Source organism: Cynocephalus volans, chromosome 1 (assembly GCF_027409185.1).
Source record: "Cynocephalus volans isolate mCynVol1 chromosome 1, mCynVol1.pri, whole genome shotgun sequence".
Lineage (NCBI taxonomy): Eukaryota > Metazoa > Chordata > Mammalia > Dermoptera > Cynocephalidae > Cynocephalus > Cynocephalus volans.
In genome coordinates, this window is record NC_084460.1 from 251,528,613 (window position 1) to 251,549,737 (window position 21,125).

General features: G+C 34.0%; 1 protein-coding gene across 1 annotated transcript in view; it reads left to right on the forward strand.

The window, feature by feature from the left end:
* The window catches only part of ZNF804A (zinc finger protein 804A), a 319,443-nt gene that overhangs the window by 255,578 nt on the left and 42,740 nt on the right, over positions 1-21,125 (forward strand). The gene's annotated exons all lie outside the window — the stretch shown is intronic.

Below are 21,125 nucleotides of genomic sequence, written 5' to 3' on the forward strand. Positions count from 1 at the left end.
CTCTAAATGTCCTCAAATTTATCGTTTTAAATATTTTAATCAAAATCACATTTATCAAATGTAAATGAAATGGTTCAGGGTTATTGATTGAATAAGTACAGATGCTCCTTGATTTTCAATAAGCCTGATAAAACTATCATACATCCTGATAAACATATTATAAGGTAAAAATATTGTTAAGTAGAAAATGCATTTAATGTACCTAACCTACTGAACATCACAGCTTAGCCTAACTTACTTTAAACATGATCAGACCATTTACCTTAGCCTACAGTTGGACAAAATCATCTAACACAAAGCCTAACTAAACTGAGCTGGGGGGGACTTTCTTTATTTTATAATAAAGTCCTGAATATCTCTTGTAATTTATTGAATACTGTAATTTACTGAAAGTGAGAAACAGAATGGTTGTATGAGTGCTTGAAGTACAGTTTCTACTGAATGCATATTTCTTTTATAGTGTTGTAATGCCAAAAAATCATTCGTCAAATCATCGTTAAGTCAGGCACCACTGCCTTACTTAATATGTGTATGATTTAGTATATTTTAATATTATTTTCATTTTACTATTAGTTGTAAATACAAGATTGATTTTTAACCCCTTATATAAAGATAAATTTAAAATAATGATATTGTTAGAAGTGATGTTAATACAGATTTGATTTTCTAATATGCCCTACGTTTATCAATGCAACTTTCTTTGTTGTTTTGCTAACTTGATATGACAAAACAGTTTTAGCACTAATTTATGAATATTTCCTATTTTAGCCATCACCTCCAAATACCATCCACAATATTCATTTTGGTGTTAATAAACGGTACATCTTTAAATGGATGAACATGCACTAACTTTTCATTAATATCAGTTATTTAGCAAAAGAAAAAAAAGTAGGGGAAAAATGATCACATTGAATATTTAGGACCCAATGTGTCAATTTTGTTTTGCTGGCAATCTTTCAAATCTTTTATACTAACTAAACTGTGCTTGGGGAGGCTGTTGTAGGGTAAAAGTTAGCCTTCAATTACATATATCACTAATTAGTGCATACTTAGCTTGATGATCTGCCCTCCCCCCCATTAGTAGATTCACTGGCACACTAATTAAAAATAAGACTTTGAAGGAGATATTCCTATTCATGCACAGGAATATATACATGTGAATATATTGTTGCTTGATCTGAACATTAAAGTCTACCAGGAAGTAGTATTGATTTTATTCTACAGTACTTCGCATTTGTTGTGTAAAAAAATTCTGGAATGCAGTATCTGAAGTGGTAAATCTGAGAACGTCATTCTTCTGATTTTTCCAAGGTATCTAAGAGCACAATATATGTTATTACACTTATGATTCATTGTGTAAAGTAGGCATTTGGAAGTGTGTGTGTGTGTGTGTGTGTGTGTGTGTGTGTTTCGAGAATATCTTACTAACTTTTAATATTTTTTGCCAATGAATGCTTCATTCAGCCATAATGTTGCCATGAACATCAAACTCACTTCAGTTATTCCAAGACCCTTTTGGATCTTTATTCTTAGTGGACTTAGGATATGACATATTCTACATGGGTAAGCTAAGGGAATTCAGCCTGGATCTGGCTTGTTATATTCAATGTCCAGAGGATGACCTTTGACATTGCTCAAGGGTATTTAGCCTTGGAGATAGATACCCCATCGAAATAGCCATGAACTCTGGTAGAGAGCTGCAGTGGATCGAATGGACCCCCAAAGTAATTAAAACTTAATTCCCACTGTAACTGTTGATGGTGGGAAATCCTGTTATGGTAATTGAAAGGTGGCACCTTGAAGAGGTGATTAGATAGTGAAGACCATGCCATACTGAATGGATTAATCTATTTCATGATGTAATGGCAGTTGTGCGCATGGTTATGAGGGCTCTAAAAGGAGAGCACGTGACAGTCTCTCTTTCTATGCTTCTGCTCTCTCATAACATCCTGTGTCACTGAAGCCACCATGAAGAAAGACCTTCACCAGATGTGTTCCCTGGACTTTTGAATTCCCAGCCTCAGAAACTGGAAGCAATAAATTTCATTTTCTTATAAATCACTCAGTTTCAGATATTTTGTTATGAGCAACAGAAATGGACTAATGCAATAGCACAGTTCTAATTGATTAATTTAATATCAAATGTTCATTAGCTGAAGATATTTAAAATCTATATGATCAGTATATCCCTTCCTCATCTAGCATTGGCATATCTTTTAGGGTGTTTCCTAAAGACTGTTCTTTCTTTTCTGAGCAAAGACCTCTCCGCCATGATGGTTATCTATGTTCCTACCACATGACTTAAACACCTGAGCACTTTGAATAAAGTAGAGGGGGACACAGATTGGAGGTGGACAATTCAGATTTTTCTCTCCTGAGAACTTGAAGTTGGGATACTGTATTAGTCCATTTCTATTGCTTATAACAAAATACCTGGAAATAGGTGATTTATAAAGAAAATGAAATTTATTCCTTACAGTTTCTGAGGCTTAGAAGTCCAAAATCCAGGGAACATAGCTGGTGAAGGCCTTGGTGGTGGTGACAGTGATGGCAGGGTATCATATCACAAAATGGTGGAGCGGGGAGAGGGAAAGACAGATTCTCCTCTTCTTTTAAAACCCTCAGAACCACACCCCTGACTACCATTTTTAATCCATTCACTAGGGCATAGTCCTACAATCTAATCACCTCTTCAAGTCTCCACCTTTCAATGACCATAATAGGATTTCCCACCCTCTTAACATTCTCTGTGAGGACCAAGTTTCTAATATGTAAAACTTGGGGAACACAATTCAAGCTTCAATGAGTCTTGGGGGGACATAATTCAATCCACTACATTCTACTACTGGCCCCCCAAAACTCATGTCCTTTTCACATGCAATTACATTCATTTCATACCCAAAGTCTTAACTTGTTTCAACTCAAAAGTGCAAAGTTAAAAGTCTCATCTGTGAAATCAATATAAGTTATCTACTTCCAAGATACAATGGTGGGACAAACATAGTGTACATATTCCCATTCCAAAAGGGAGAAAGAAAGGTGTCATAGGTCCCAAACAAGTCTGAAACCCAGCCAGGCAGACATTATATCTCACAGATGGCAAATCAGGTACCATGGCTCCATGTTCAACCTCCTCTGCATGCTGGTGTGGGGGTTGGGTCCCCAAGTCCTCAGGCAGCTCTGCTCCCATGGCTTTCCTGTTCTTGGGCCACACTTCAGCTCGTCCAGGCTGGCGGTCCACTCTGTTAGCTCCACAAGTCTGGGGTTTCCATGGCATCCCGCTCTCATGGCTCCACTAGACATGGCACTGTTGGGGTTTCTCTGCTGCAACTCTGACCCTACATTTCCACTCAGCATTGCTCTATGTGGTGAATCCACCTCTGTGACAGGTCTGTTCCTGGGTCCCCAGGCTTTTCCACACATCCATTGAAATCAGGGTGCATGATCCCAAGCCTTACAGCTCTGGCATTCTGTGAGCCTGCAGACCAGACACCACGTGGATGCCACCAAGGCTTCTGGCTTGTTTCTTCCGAAGGTGAAGGTCCAGCCACACATGGGGCCAATTTAGCCATGGCTGAAGTAGCCAAAGCAGTCAGGATGCTGCTGCTAGAAGCAGCTTTCTGAAATGAGCTTGGGCAGGGAGCCCATAGAGGGCACCTCAGGCCTGTCCCCAAAGACCATTCTGTCTCCCCAGGCCTTTGGGCCTGAAATGGAAGGGTTTGTTCCAGAGGCTTCTGCAATGCCTTCAGTACCTTTCCCCTCTTCTCTTGATAATTCTGTATTTTAGAATTAATCTTCTTAGCTAAGGGTTGCTAGGCTGCACCATTGCATGCTCTCTGCTTCTTTACCACATGGCCAGGCAACAAATTTTCCAAATCTTTACATCCTGCTTCCTTTTTAAATTCTAGCTTTATGTTATGCCTTTGCCTCCATATCTCAGAGTAGGATGTTAGAAGTAGCCATTAAGCTTCCTGAATGTTTTGCTGCTTAGAAATTTCTTCTCCCACATCTTCTGGTTCAGAACTCTTAAGTTCCAACTTCCACAAAGTCCTAAGGCAAGGACACAATGCAACCTTATTCCTTGCCAGTTAGTAGCAAAGGTGATCTTTGCCCCAGTTTCCAAAAAACTCCTTCTTATTTCTATCTGAGACCTCCTTAGAATGGTCTCTACAGTCCATGTTTCTATCAGCATTCTGCTCACCACCATGTAACCAGTCTCTAAGACATTCCAAACTCTCCCTGGTCTTTTTGTCTTCTTCTGAGTCCTCCAAACTCCTCCAACTTCTCCTCAACACCCAGTTCCAAAGCCATTTCCACATTTTCAAATACCAGTTTAGGCAACACCCCACTCCTTGGTACCAATTTTATGTATTAGTACGTTTTAGTGTTGCTATAACAGAATACGTGAGACCAGGTTATTTATGAAGAAAAGAGGTTTATTTGGCTCATGATTCTGGGACAGCTGCATCTGGCACAGGCCTTGTGGCAGAAAGCAGCAGATAGCCAGTGGTTCAAGCAGATCACATGGCGAGAGGAAGTAAGAGAGAGAGAAGGGAGGTGCCTGGGTCTTTTAAGCAACCACCTCTCACGGGAATTGATAGACAGAGAACTCCCTCACTATCCCCATGCCCCAGGAAGAGCATTAATCCATTCATAATGGATCTGCTCCCATGACTCAAACAGCTCCCAACACTGCCACATTGGGGATCAGATTTACACATGAGTTTGGGGGGACAACACATCCAAACTCCAGCAAACCTACCTACTGTCTGACAATGGCTGGACCTAACACTTGAAGATGTAGGTCTTGTTCAGTGATTAAGTCCATTGAAAAGCTGAGAAAGCTGGTTTGCATTAAGAATGAACAAAACAAATGCACAGAAGAGAAACAGATATACACAACCATGTGACATTTGAAGGAGAAAGAGTATGGAAAAAAGAATTTTGACTCCGAATTGCTTTCAGATTCCTAAAAGCAGTCTTTCCTAAGACTTATCTGTAGATCCTGTCCTGGAGTTCTGAAAGATAGTTCAGCTTGCTACAAGTAAAGATACTTAAAACAAAAAATAAACAAATAAAACAAAACTGTAGCTTAATGTTTATTATTACAACCAACCAACAAACCAAAAATCTTTTCATAAAATATCATGCTACACAAGGATCAAAGCAATCTTTTTGGTTTCCCATACCCTTTCATAAGAAACAGGTATAGTCAAAGTCCATATTACCAACACTTAACTTTTTTTTATTATTGAAACATATTTGGTTACACATACTTGTGGGGTACAGAGTTGAATAACTACCTGTGTATGGTATGTAGTGATCAAATCGGGATAGTTAGTATATTCATCATTACACAATGTAATCATTCTTTGTTTCCCTTTACCAATTTCTCACTAACCCCCCAACCCCTCCCCCTTTCCAACCTCTGGTAACCTCAGTTCTTTTCTCTCCTTTTGAAAGTTCAACATATTATTGTGATAGCTGTATCTTTCTTCCTTAATTTGTTTGTCTATTTTTTAGCTTCCACTTATGAGTGAGGACATGCAGTATTTCTCTTTCTGTGCCTGGCTTATTTCGATTAATGTAATTTTCCCTAAGTCCATCCAGGTTGCTGTGAATGACAGAATTTCATTCCTCTTTTATGGCAGAGTAGTATTTCATTATGTAAATATGCCACATTTTCCCTCTCCAGTCATCTGTTGTTGGACATTTAGGTTGGTTCCAACTCTTGGCTATTGTAAATAGAGCAGTGACAAATATGGGAGTGAAGGTATCCCTTTGACATGATGATTTCTATTCCTTTGGGAATATGCCCAGCAGGAGGATTGATGGATCATACGGCAGTTCTATCTGTAGTTGTTTGAGAAGCCCCCATATGTTTTCCATAATTGACTGCACTAATTTACAGTTCTACCAACAATGTAGGAGGATTCCCCTTCTCTGCATCCTTGCCAGCGTTTGTTATTCTCTGTCTTTTTGATAATAGCCAGTCTTACTAGGGTGAGATGATATCTCACTGTGATTTTGATTTGCATTTCTCTAATGCTTAGTGATGTTGAGCGTTTTCTCATGCCAACACTTAATTTTCATATAGGTAAACCTACGAGCAATTAGTACACTTCTTGAATTGAGTTAGAAAAAGGTAAAGAGGCCACACACCTGATGGATTCATTCCCTACAGAGATATGATTCCAAGGGCTAAAAGAGGAATGAAGAAAGGGAGAAGGTCTTACTAGTGGAATGAATCCTACCTCTGCCGCTTACCAGTCATGTGGCCTTGGGTTAAATAATCAAAGGCTCAATGAACTGAACTATTTATTATTAGGGAAATTAAATGAGAGAATGCATGTGAATATGCTTTGCAGAATACTTGGAAAATAGTAAAAGCTCAATTTTTAACACATTATCATCATCATCATTATTATTATTATTATTATTATTATTATTGTTGTTGTTGTTGTTGTTGTTGTTGTTGTTGTTGTTGTTTAGTACAATTTCTCTTCTTCTAGAATGTTTCGGTCACTGATCATTTGCCTTTGAGATAATCTTCCATTTAGGCTTTCCAATGGGACCTATTTTTGCTTTACATAGGCTAATAGAGTCTAAAACACATCCAGGTAATCTTGACCTAGGAGCTGTTTTGACTCCCTAAAATCCTTGCAAATCTATTATGATGGAACATGTCTTGCTTTCAACTCTAAATTTCAAAGGAAAATCTGTTTTCTTTCACTCACTTTTTGTGCATGTGTGTGAAAATTCAAAATCTCTCTCAAGCATTTAATACTTGCTAACAGAGGGTTAAAAAGAGGAAGAAGCACAGGTGTACAGAGATGATCACACTAATTCACAATTTAGAGTTCATTGTTGGAATATTTTCTTTTAACTTTGTAACCCAAAAGCCATTGGATTGTAACTCTTTAAGGGAAGAATTTATTTCTTGTATGCTTTCATCTCTCACAGCATTGAGTGCAGCATCTTGCACAATTTAGGTACCCAATAAATACTTCTCACATAAATAAATGTAAAAAGGCCAAAGTCAAAATTCATTTCGAGATTTTGTAAATAGTCACATTTTAAAGGTAGATACGACTTTCAAAACAATTAAATGATTTATTTAAAGGTTTACACATACATAAAACTTCTTGTAAGGAAAATATTATTTATCAGTATAATATGTCTGTTATGAGGTGATGAGTTGTTTGAACTCTTTCCATATTCACAATATTTGTACTTCATAACAGTAATGCTACTGGTAATAACAGCAACAACTTAGCATATAATAGGTGTCATCTTCAAAGTTCTTCATATACCTAAAACCATTTAATCTGGATAATTTTGGATTTATATCATTAGTTATTGTTTTTCTATATGAGAACATGATTAAAAACAAGTAACAGTTTCAGAAATACCTTAGAGTTTTCATTTTTGTCAGGGTAGCACACAAGATACTCTGAAGGACGCTTCTACTATAATACAAAAAAATCTTCCACAGACAATTTTTAATTAAATTGCTAAGTTTCTCAAAAGGATGTTGCCAAAGAGCCACCCCACCACCATGGGAGTCTGAGGAGTGGGAAACTACTGGGTATAACCTGGGCCTACAGTAATAATCACCCACAAAGTGTGAAATTGAATGGAGAGAAAATATGACTGTGAGCGTTGTAGTATGGAAAATAAACCATGGGCAGTAGTTAGTAAACTGTAAAACTCCTTGATTAAGATTAGTACTGCCCCTAGGTCCTGACCGAAACATACAAATTACTCCAGGAAAAGAAGCAAGCTCAATTTAGATTTTCCACTGAATGTTATTAACAAAATAGGAATTCACAGCCAAAGATTTAAAAAACAAATATATATGTATACCTAGAAGAAAATAACCAAGATTGAGAATTAACAGAAAAAAAAAATACTTACTGGATTCATTAAATATAGAAAACATTTTATATACATACACATACACATGAGGCTACTTCAAGAAGTTCATGGAGAAATGGAATTAAAAGGAACTACAAATCTTTCCATGAACTTTTTGAAGTACCCTCATATGTATAAAATATTTAAATAGATAAAAGATGAAACAACAATAAAAACAAGGAACTATCAACAAGTGCTGTGGTGAATTTTAAAATGAACATTGAGAACTTTTATAAAAGCAGATGTAATTGTTTAAATAAAAAGATTAGTTAATTTAATCCTTTCATTAGTTTCATAGAATAGACACAGATGAAAAAAAAATAAGGTAGGAAAATAAAAGACTCCTCTCCGACTGCACCACAAGGAAGGCAAGAGCCAAAATCTTGTATGTATCCATATTGAACTGTACTAGTCTTTTTTCTGTACAAAAAAAACCCCTATATTTTGCTTGTAACAAATACCTGAAACTGGGTAATGTATAAAGAAATTTCTTACAGTTTCAGAGGCTGGGAAGTCCAAAGTCCAGGGAACACATCTAGTGAGAGACTTTGCTTGATGGTAACTCTACAGCAGTGCAGGGTGTCACAAGGCAAAATGGCAGAAACAGAGACAAAGAGCTTCTCATGTGTTCTAATTCTTAAACTGGAGTAGTGTGGTCAGAATTATTCAACTTGTTACAAATGCTTTATATGATTGCACACATGAAATACTTCATAGTAAATTGTTAACCCAGGAAACACCATGGTAAAACAAATATCATGATCTCAACGCCTGAATCTATCCTATCATAGGTATAGAAACTGTCTTAATTGCAACAATGTACTAACTCAAGAGTAAATGGAATATTATAATGGAGACTATTATTAGCCCTACCCTGTACCATTCAAATCTTTCACCATTAAAAATAAGTATGCATATGTCTCCTATTTAACAATGATCAGAGTAACCTTGTTTCAAATTTCATTTTGTTAAGCTTCAATCAATGTCAAAATCAAATTTTCCATGAAAAACTATGAACGACAGTGGCACAATTCCATTGTTCCCTCTCATTACCATCTAACCACACCAGTCTCTTAATATTAACATAAAAAGTTCACACATTTTCTATCACACTTACTTTCTTATAGTATGTTTTACTCAAAAGCCCAAAGAACCACAGGATTTTAATGCACATAAAATTTAATTTTATGCAGACAAATGACAGTTAAATGCAAATCATTATTTTAAGCTGACTGCACACTAATAGCTAATTTAATATTTTAAAAACACAGGAAATTATTTTACATAAATAGGAATAAACAGGAAATACATTATTTCAAGGATAACCGTACAACCCAATATCCTGGGACAGTCTCATTTTGTACCCACTGTCCTAGTTTAATTACTAAGTGTCCTTATTTGAATAATAAATAATATGGTTGCTATCTGTATGTTTATTGAAAAGCTGCAATATTTTCAGACACTTCTAAAGAAGACATAAATTTAAAGGCAATTGCCTAGTAAGCCTGACTCTTCATGCTAGTTATACATTTATGCAAACCCTGGAATGTCAATGGGGATTTTTTTTTAAGTCTAAAAAAATCATATACTTAGAAATTTTATACTCATTTTTTAAATGGTTTCCAGAAAAGTTAGGTCATTCTGAATTCTAGTCATTGAGATAATAATAATAATAATAAAAGATGGGAAACCCAGCATCTGATAAAAGAAAAGATATTCCTCTAAACCATTCACGTGTTCATCTGCCCTGAAAGAAAAGCCGCACTGTGTCTTTCCTCTCACCTGGCAACCTATAGGCAATTCAAAGTTATTTTCACTGTAAGAGATTTGTCACACTGATGCTATGAAGTGATCGAAAAGGGAAGATTGCCTTATTGCTGTTGCCCCTCAAACATCTTGATTTTTCCTTTAGTGGCTTCAACGTGGCTGAAATACCTCCCAAAAGGCACTGAAGTGACCTTTACCTCAGCAAATCAAGATTCAATTCCTTGCAGCATGCTGTTTTGTTTTGCCCCAGAGGAAGTCAAGGTCAGGTCGGGTTGTTGGAATGTGTTGTTCTTGCAGGGACTTCTATTGCTATAGAAACAGAACAGCTTTATTCCCAAATTTGAACATTTCCTAATAATTTAAACTTCTGTTCATTGATCTGACACTTGGGAATTACTTTTTGATATCTGGGTGTAAATATTCATTTGTGGGAAAAAAAAAGTACTTAAAGGTTAATTAAATAAGAGATATCGTGTTGAGAAGGCAATGTATTACATACTCACTACTAATGTCTTCTCTGGAATTTTTTTTGTTGTGTGTATTGCAATCTTATTTACTCTTTTGTTGTTGTTGTTATTTTAACTCTTTTGAGGATTTTTTTTGCCTCAGAAGAAGGGAAAAACATACGATTTGCTCCTACAGAGATTCCAAATCCAAAAAGGGACTGTCCCAGGAAAAGTACTAAAAAAATACTATGAGGAAATTATTTAGAGTCAAAGTGATATATATTTATTTTTGTTTTATTACTATACTCTAGGAAGTATATTCTTTCTGTAATTACATAATAACTTGGTTGGTGGGATCACTGAAATTGCATGCTTTTATTTTACTATTTTATTTTTATTTTTATTTTTTAATGATCATACCTTAACAAATACATTTTCTGAGAATATATCTATTTGGGGAAATAGATCATATATTTATTATATATTTTATACTATATAAAATTAGTTATACATCATATTATTTTAAATAAGTTGAGATACCTTCTGGGAACTATTCTTAATAAAATAAAATTTTTAAGAAAACTAATCCAGAAAAAAATGTAAAATCTTGGATTAACATAATGTGAGGATTTGGGAGGACTACATCTTGAATATTTTATCTCCTGCTAATTCTGTCAAGAATCAAACCTTAAATTATCTGCTCAAAGGATTATCTCATAATAGATTTCAAGATTCTCTCGGCATCTGTAGGAACTAAGACATCAGGATTTCTGCTGACTGTGGTAGGAGGTGGACATGACATAGAGCAAAACAACTTTAATCCTAGTTGAAGTTAGAATCACCAGACAAGTTTTTAAAAATAGTAATCCCAGAATGTGGTATTGGTCCATGGTACATATATCATGTTCAAAACCTTCCAGATGATTATAATATGAGGTCAAGGTTGAAAAGGAGAATGCAGATGCCAAAGGTTATGAGCTACTGTTTAAGTTGCTATCTGATGATATACTTGCATCCTTCTGAAATATAGAGGAACAGTGAAAGTGCTTTATTCTTGTGCCAGGACAATTGTTTGTATATAGATATAAAATTGTATATAAATGAATATGTAAACATATATGCATATATTATATATAAATATATACTATATGTTATGCATACATGCATAACATATATTATATATGTATGCATTATAATTCATCTGTACTCTTTATTTATCCAGGAATATTTGTAGTCTTGGTAAGTTGAGGTTGGAAGTACTACAAATAATTAGTATCTCTATGGGCAGCTCTGACAAAGGAGAATCCTCATAATCTTTACCTCATTGTAATTACATAAAATTGGTTTCTTTATTCTTATCTCATCTTCTGATAGAACATAATGATGTTTGCAGCCCCATTTCTAATAAATATTTCTTTCCTGAAATAAATGTCTTTCTTTTTACTGAATATTTGGTTCATCTATGCTTCTTCCAGCTGCCATAGGTATGACATCTTTTTTTTTTTTTTAATCTGGATTTTACAGAAGTTATAAAATTGGCAAACATAAGCTATTGTGTAACCTGGTGTCATCAATTCTTCATGTGCTGAAATTTTGTTGCTTCACAGTAATCATTCTATGGAGAAACAATTTTTGAGATGCCATGTGTCTTAGTCTGCTTTGCTATAACAAAATACCTGAGACTGAGTAATTTATACTGAACAGAAATATATTGGCTCACAGTTCTGGAGGCTGGGAAGTCCAAGATCAAGGGGCTGGTATCTGGCGAGGGCCTTCTTGCTGTGTCAACCCATGGAAACATGCAGACGGGCAAGACAAAGCAAGAGGAAGCTGAACTCCTCCTTTTATAACTGCACCAGTCACACCCAGGAGGATTGAGCCAACATGCTTAATCACCTCTTAAAATGTCTACCTTTAGATACTGCTACATGGCAATTAGATTTTAACATGAGTTAAATATTTATACCACAGCCCCATGTGTGATTGTTATAATATTGTTATGTGAGTATAGACCTCAAGATGACTCTAATAGAAACATTTATTCTAAGAAAGGCAAGAAATAGGCTAAATATAATAAAGATTACTCATAGTTGTATCACATAATTCTAAGAACTTTCAAATGACTACACCTTGCAAATAGCAGTCCACCTTTTTGTATTCCATAAGGTAAGTTTCTAGTAATTTTGCTTACCATTTTGACACTTAATACGTGATACTATATCCAGCTCATGATGCTTAATAAATGTTTATCAGTGGCATATGTTAATGAATAAATGAAGCAATTCTGGCTTTCTTGTAAAATGAAGTGAATGGCAGTTTCTGGTTAACTAGAGAGTAGGAGAGACACAGAAGTGGCTTGGATCACTGTGGTAGCAGTCAAAATGGAGTCATGTGAATAGCCATGAAAAATATTTTCTGGATAGAAGAAACAAGACTTTGAATGATGAATAGTTAGGTAGCTGATGGTGCCATGAACTGAAATGGGAAGTCTTTTACAGGAGAGGAAGGGGATGAAGAATCCCAGTAGTCAGGGCTCTCTTTTTCTCTTAGTGCTCTCCATGTGCTTTTCAGAACAATGTTAGTTCATACTCCTCAAATTGGATAGAAATCCTCAGAAGTTTTACTTCAAGTTTTAACATAGCCTTTAAATAAATTATGATTCGCTGACTTATCTTACTTTCATTTTTTATCAGAGTCCCTAACCTCCAGGTGGTTTCCAAAAATTTGATAATAAAACGTGCCAAATTTTCCTTTTAATGGTTACTGTTTGGTCTTTTAAACAGTGGTTCTCAAGTTAAAGTCTCAAAACCAGCAGTATTTGTAATTCCTGTGAACTTATCAGAAAGGCAAATGTTTAGGCCCTACTGTTGACTTCCTAAATCAGAAATTCTGGGAATTTCTAGTGACTAGCATTCTGTGATTTAACATGCTCTGCAGATAATTCAGATGCATGCTAAAGTTTGAGAACCACTGCTTAAAAATATTTTATTACTTGCTGCTTATTATTCAAGGATTACAATTTATGCATTATTTTGTTTTCTTTATTGCTGAGGGGCATGAAACTGCTATCAAAAAGATAACTAAAAAAGTTAAGAAATTCTACTGCATCATGTTTTACACACTAGGAAGAGGATTCAGAAGACTAATGTTTACACCCAGAAAACACCAGGCTAACCCATGGTGACGCACAATGCACAGAAAAAGGAGGTGTGGAAAAAACAATCAGTTTCTACCACTAAGAACAGGATATCATCTTTAGTAGATTAGATATTGAAATTAAAAGGAGGAAGATTGTAAAAAGAATGTGATAAAATACTCAATGATTATCCTTGTGTGTTTTTAGGAGAAAATTAAGGTATGTATATAATTTTCTAAGGAAAATTTTCAAATTTTGCTACGTAAAGATCATTTTCCATAGCATGTACCTTGAAATATAGTCAAATAGTATTATTTAACATTAAGTTATGATAATTAGTTTAATAAAAGTAATGATAAAGTTTGTCCTGAGAAGTAAAGTGGAATTTCAAACGAAACTATCTACGAATTTTCCCTAACCTCCATCCTGTATCCTATCTCTTCTCTCCATCTTCTGCCCAGTTGCTGAAAATCAAATGTGTAAGAAATGTATCATATATTTCTTTTCATTTATAGAAAAGCATATGCAGAACCCATTTCCAGGTCTGCTGTGCTTCCGTTGCTTGCTCAGTCTAATTCTCTGATCTTTGTTTGCTGGTGTGTATTCTGAGCATAAGCACCTCACCCCAAAGTGAGGTATTTGAAGAATTTAAAATGAATCTGTACAGCAGTGCCTGAAAGTTTGAACATCACAGTGTCGGAATCATGGCATCTAGCACTTCTTCCAAGTTTTAAAAACCGCCTACAGAAAGAGACAATGTTTTAGGCACTGAAAACTCAGGGATGTCGTTGTTGTTTACTTATTTTCTTTATTGGAGGATGATGAAAAAAAGAAAAAAATTGTCAGAAAAGATAGAATATGGGGAGGAAAGAAAATAACTATCAGCTCTTCTTGGTAAATCTAATTGCTCTCATACACTTCTTTTTGTTCAAAGACTAAGTTTTAGAGCTATTAACATTTTATGATTTGCTATTTCTTCTGTAAGTGTGTGTGTGTTTGTATAACAACTTTGAGATCTGAAAAAAAAAAACGTTTCTTTTACCTTAATAATAACAAATCTTTTTGTCCCATTTTTCATATTGTGCATATTTTTAGATAAATACAACTTTGTACTCCACGTTATTCACTCCAACACTGTCAACAGTAATTTTTTATTTGTAAAGAATTTGTTTAATACTTATTTTAATGGATTCGTAATGTCCCATCAAGTGCTATTCTTTTACTTAAACATTTCCTATTATTGGATTTCAGTTCCCATCAATATTTTAAATTCTGATGTTCTGATACTTTCACTCTAAATTTTTCAATCTTGCTTTAAGATCCAAATGTAGAAATTATGTTATTATTTCTTGGTTTTATAAAACTTGGGGAAATCTAATTGAGACCTGACATACTAATTTCATAGAACGTCATTTTTGGAATGGTCACACATGTCAAAACTTCTTTAGCAATTTTGTTTTTATCATTGTCAAAAGAAATCTTTCTGTTTTTCAATACAGCATGAATAATTTGATGTGAAATTTAATTACTGAAGTAGAAATAACATTTGAAATTATTTTCATTTATATTACAGCCACAGTGTATTAAAGTTATGTATGCAAACATATGTACTTTTTTCTTTAAGGATATAAGTATATATCACTGTATGCTAAGAGTACACACATGTGTACATACACAGATATGCTTGCATGTGTGTGTGTTTGTTTTGATGGGAAAACTGTTGTCACTGTTATTTAATGTTGATTCTTATTCACTTGCATGTCTAATTACATTGTACCCAATAGACACCAGAAATATGTATAAAATACATTAAATTTAAAAACCTGTTAAAATAAATACCATAACCCAAAGATAATTTTCTTCTTCCAGTTTTCACTAAATGGGAAATATTGATATAATATCTTCATACCTCCTCAAATTTAACCTTGGTGTTATTGTAGCAATTGGAAAATATTGCCTAGGTACTCAGTCCAGGACAACGGCTTGTGTTTGTGTAAGATAAGCAGGGATATTAATGTGGACAAGGTCGACACCTCTTTAGTGATAGTCCTCAGGGCAACAACCAAAGGTAAAGTTCAAATCATCAGCATGATGTGTTTTAACCCAAAAAGCATGATTCATGTCTCAAAATCTGCTAACAAAATTCTCCACACAATATTAAAAACTTTGTTTCTCATCAAAGCAGTGCTTTTTTTAATGTAAAAATGTCATGGTGTTGTCTTACATCAACAAAGATGTGTGCTAAAAATTTAAGTGACATGTCTGATAAAAAGAAGATATGCTAGATTTTAACCCCAATTTTATTTGCAACCCAAACTTTGCTGTGGACTGCAGAAGGCCTTTTGCCCTGGGGTCTGTAAGAAATGCTACCATCAAAGCTGAAATTCAGACATAATTCACATAGGAGAAAAGATATGCACATATAGGTGTGTATACATATGGATATATACTACCTTTATTTTCCCTCTAAAAGTAATATCATGACTCTCATAAAATATGAAATGGCATGTGTCAAATATTTTATTCAGCTCATTAATTAATGTGAAAAGCAATAAGAAACTAAGACCAAAACTTACATCAAAACTAGGTTATGTCTTATAGGAAAATAAAAAGTAATATTTTGGGTCATCTTTAAAGGACAAAAAGCAATTGTATCTCTACTGGGCAAAATGGATGTGCATTGCTGTGGACAATAATCATTTGCATTACTCTCCATTTTCTACAACTTAACTTACAGAGGTCTAAAATATCCTAGTATTTTAGATATACTATGAAAAGTGCCCATCCCTGTACAGTCAGATAATCCTTGTAGGGTTCCCTAAACAATAACCAGGACTTCACTGAAAGCTGCCATTTCCAAGTTTTGGACAACTCCCCATTGTAGTTCTGAGTGCAAGGGTTACATTACCACCCACATGATAGACTTTTCAAGTAGTTGAAGAAAAAATTAAAACTGAATCTGCACAATATTCCTTTCTCATGGTAAGAGGGTACTTCAAAAAGTTTATAGGATTCATATTATCTTTTAATTCTATTTTTCCATGAACTTTTAAAAGTACCTTCCTGTGTGCAGTATGTATCAGACCAGTAGCATTTTATATCAGAAAGCATCAAAGTGTAAAAATTGTTAAAGTCAGGAAATTTCATTTTAAAACTCATCTTTTAATAAGATAAAATAATAAAATCCTAATTTATAATGTATAGAAAGTTAAGAGAATTGTCTTTTTTTTCACGTAAGACTGTAATGGAGGGATAAGAGAAAGAGAATTTAACCTTAGGATTTTATTATTTTATCTAATTGCTGCAAATGCAACACATGTTTCTAATACATTTATTGTAATTTGTGCATTATATGCATTTTCTGAAATTATAATGGTAATTGGCAGAGAAAATAAGGAACTGTACAATTATTTAATCATAAATGGTTCAGATTATGAATGTATTCAAGAAGTGTGGACATGAATAGCATATTTAATATGGTGTATTCTATCTGATATATATTATGATGAAGGAAACTGAAACTACAAATTCTCCATCTAAGTACTATCATCTTCTGGCTCATTTCCTATCTCTAAAGCCAACTGAGAAAACTAGGAAAGAAAAGAAAGATATATCAAAACCACACACACACACAAAAGGACCAAAAAGAGAAAGAAGCGAAGCAGAGTTTTGCTTATAAATAGGTCTCAGTCTCTGTCCCTCTCTGTCTGTCTTTACACACACACACACACACACACACACACACACACACACGCACACGCACACGCACACACACACACACACACACACACTCTTCAAAAAGCTTATAGAAATATTTGCATTATCTTTTAATTCTATTTTTCCATGAACTTTTTGAAGTACCCTCTTATTTAAACACACATATACGTGTATACACCCATATACATACATACATACATATTTAGGTCACAAATGTGTATACACATAAATACGCACATTCACACACATATTAAGGACGAGAAACTATTCCTGGTAAATAACAATCATGAAATAATTAAAAGGCTTTTCTTTCATAGAATTTACATTCAGATAGAATAAAGATAGTCAATAACACACCAACAATTCAATATATAAGTTTAGATACTAACAACTTTCAAGAAAATAAAAATAATTTGGGTGTTTTGGGGTTTTTTTGCTATTTTATTTTATTTTATTTTGTCAATATACAATGTGGTTGATTATTGCGGCCCATACTGAAACCTTCCTCCCTCCTCCCACTCCCCCCTCCCTCCCAACAATGTCCTTTCTGTTCACTTGTCGTATCAACTTCAAGGAATTGTAATTGTTGTGTCTTCTTCCCTCCCCCTCCTCCGGTTGTTTGTGTACTTATTTATTTAGAAAATAAAAAGAATTTGAATGAAAAGCAGGTGTAATTTTAGATCAATGAAGACCTCTGTGATAAAGTGAGTGAGCAAGTGATAGAAATATATGAAGTGATATTTACCAGACACTGTAAAGAACTGGGCAGGATAGTGCTTGGATTCTTACAGTAACAGAAAGAACCTATTCATCCTTAAAAAAGAAGGAAATCCTGCCATTTGTGACAACATGGATTAACATGGACAACATGAAATAAGCCAGTCACAGAGGGAAGTATATCATGCATGATTCCATGTATGATAGTCATATTCATAGAAGCAGAGAACACAATAGTGATTGCCAGGGGCAGGGGGATGTGGGAAGTAGGAAACTGTTTTCCAGTGGCCATAAAGTTTTAGTAATGCTAGATGGATCAGTTCTAAAGATCTGCTATATAACACTGTGCCTATAGTTAACAACCCAGTATATACACTTCAAAATTGTTAAGATGGTAGATCTCAGGTTAAGTGTTCTTATCACAAAAATAGGTGGGGTAAGACACAAGTAAACTTTAGGAGGTGTTATATATGTCTATTACCTTATTGTGGCAATGGTATCACAAATGTTTGCATATGTTCAAACTAATCAAATTGTACACAATAAATATGTGTAATTCTTTGTACAGCAATTATACCTCAATAAAGCTGTTTAACAAAAACAAAAAAAAAGAAAAGAAAAGAAAAGAAAAGAAGCAGCCAGTGTGACTGGCAAAAATGAAGGCTAGGAAAACTTACAGCAGCTGAATTTGGAAAGGAAACCTGGGGCCAGATTAGGTTACTTTATATAGGCCATAGAAAAGATTTGGGGATTTATTCTAGATACCTTTGAAAGATATACATATTTCTCTCTCAGAAGTGACAACATTTGATTTTCCTTTTGGGAAGAAATCAGAGGAGCAAAAATGGCAAAAAGTAGATCAGTGGGAGGCTACTGCTACAATCCAAGATGCTGATGACAGTGGCCTGAGTTAGGAAATAGTGGTTCCCATGATAAAAAATGGTCTTACTGCCCCTTTTTCTTCTCAGGTATCTCAAGGAAAAGCTATTCCTAAACCATCTCTGGTTAGTTCATGAACTGAAACAAAAATTATTAAAGACATCCAGAAAAATGAGTTCTCATACAAAGATGATAAAGAACTGTGATAACCTTCTGACATTTTATTTTACCCTGGATCAGATTCTAAATAATGGTTAACAGCAATTATATTAAAAATATAGTCAATCACTCTTGAGAATTTTACTTGATTGATTTCATTGTAAAATTACTTGCCCTTAAAATTATCTTTAGTTTAAAAAAATCAGTTGATATGTTATATAATTCTTAATATCTTCTATTATACCCAGGTTGTCATATTTACATTATAGTACTATATATGTATATGATTTACATATAGTATGTATAATATATATATGTCATTCATATATTATACATTGTATGTTTACACATACACAAGCACACACATGCACACATATATGATCAACGAGATTTTGCACCATGGATACCACCATGCGAGAACAACAAAAAACAGTGAACGTTATAATCATACTCTTGGTTTAGATCCTTCATTTTCTACAATAAGATCTTGCATTAATAAAATCCAGAAACCCTGTGTCTGCACCCTTTGGAAATTACCATTGTCTTTAATGCCTAGTTGTCATTCTTCATTGGTACCACCACATCTGACAGGAAGTTTGGTTTTTCTGTCCCCTGACCAAAGTATTTTAATGAGTTTTAAAGAACAGTAAAATATTGACAAATCCATCCTGATTGTCTTTTTAAATTTCAGTCTTGCTCTGAACTGTGTTTTACTGTCTCAACTCAGAGTATCTTCCTCAGAAGTTTACATCTTCTGCTTCATAATATACCAAGGGTGGCAAAAGGCCCTCAGAAGTCCCCTAAACTTAGCTAAAGTTAGAATGGCATGCTCAAAAAAGTTTTACCGAAGTCTTTAATTTGAAAATAACAGAATGAAATTACAAAGTAAAAAAGAAAAACCCAAATTGTCTATTCACCATATTACTTCTGATGTCTTCTGATTACTACTGAATTCTCTATAGGTCATCCTCCTCTGCAGCAAACCTCCCTACTTCTCTCCATCAAAGCATATTTCATAATTATAATTTTGAAAATTAAAGCAATATTTTCACACTAATTTTATCCTTTTCAATGAGATTCTATTACAAAGAATATTGATATTTCACATATAAGGTAATTTTCTCTCAAATTTTTGTCATGTAATGATTATTTAGTGAGAAAAGTGTTCCTAAAGTACTAACCCTTGTTCAGTAATTTTAATGGAGCCAAGCCAAAGGGTATGCCAGTAGTTGCAGTCTGATGTTAATTTATAGTTCTTGGGTAATTGAAAGGCTGTGTGGGATGAATGAGAGAGGATGAGAAATGGCAGAAGAGGAAAGATCCCAAAAGCCTTTTTTCCTCCACCTGCTGTTCCTCATATTGTTGTGTTGTTTCTTTGAAAACAAATACAAAAATCACCTGGAGTTCTTGTCTCGTGTCTCTGCCTGCAATCATAAGGAGATTTTAATTCTCCCCGGTGGTATTTCTAATTATATTTAGTTCACTATTGCCTGTGTTATAACCAATATTGATGGTTTCATTGTTTTTTATAAAGTAAAAATGATCCAAAGGAAGACTAGAGGCAAACCCATTGAGTTAAAAAAAAAAAAAAAAAAAAAAACTATAATTTTTTTCATTGTGACTGGATAAATATATTTTTTCATACATAATTTAAAGTTCAGAGATATTTGTTAAAATATGCTCCAATAGTCAGTTGAAGATATATTTTTATTATTATTTATTTTCAATTTAATATGTAAGGGACATTATTGACAATTATATACTAAAACAGTCTGCATTCCCAAAACTAAATATATATATATATATATTAAGTAAGTTAACAAACTTACCTGTTGCTAATACTTTAAAAATTAATTTGTTCCAGGATATATGAAACATTTGCAAAAAGAGTGACATGCTTTATCATTAGAAATAACATATTTAGGACTCAAAATAACTTGCTAATAGTTTATATATTCAGTTGTTATTGTTTAAGTGCCTACATTGTTATAGAAGCATTTCTTAATTTATAGTCTAAATTTTCAAACCCTGAGTTTACATGCTTGTAAGATTCATTTCCCTTGGTGCAGAAGTATATCATATAACCTTCTTTATTAAATCCATAACTTACTGAGATAAATTTAAACCTAGGACTCTTCCAAGAGCTAAATATGTTATCAGATGCTATATTTCTAAAAGCAAATATTCAAATTTTTGATTTATAAATGAAATTAATACTTTTCCAAAACTTTACCCAGAAATGGCCTTTAATAGCCAGGGACCAAATTTTATCAATAGGTAAGAAAATAAATATATTCTTAAATATCTAATAATTTCATTGCATTTCTATTTTAAAACAACTAAATAATAATGGATAACATACTTTAAAATGTCTGAGAATTACACAT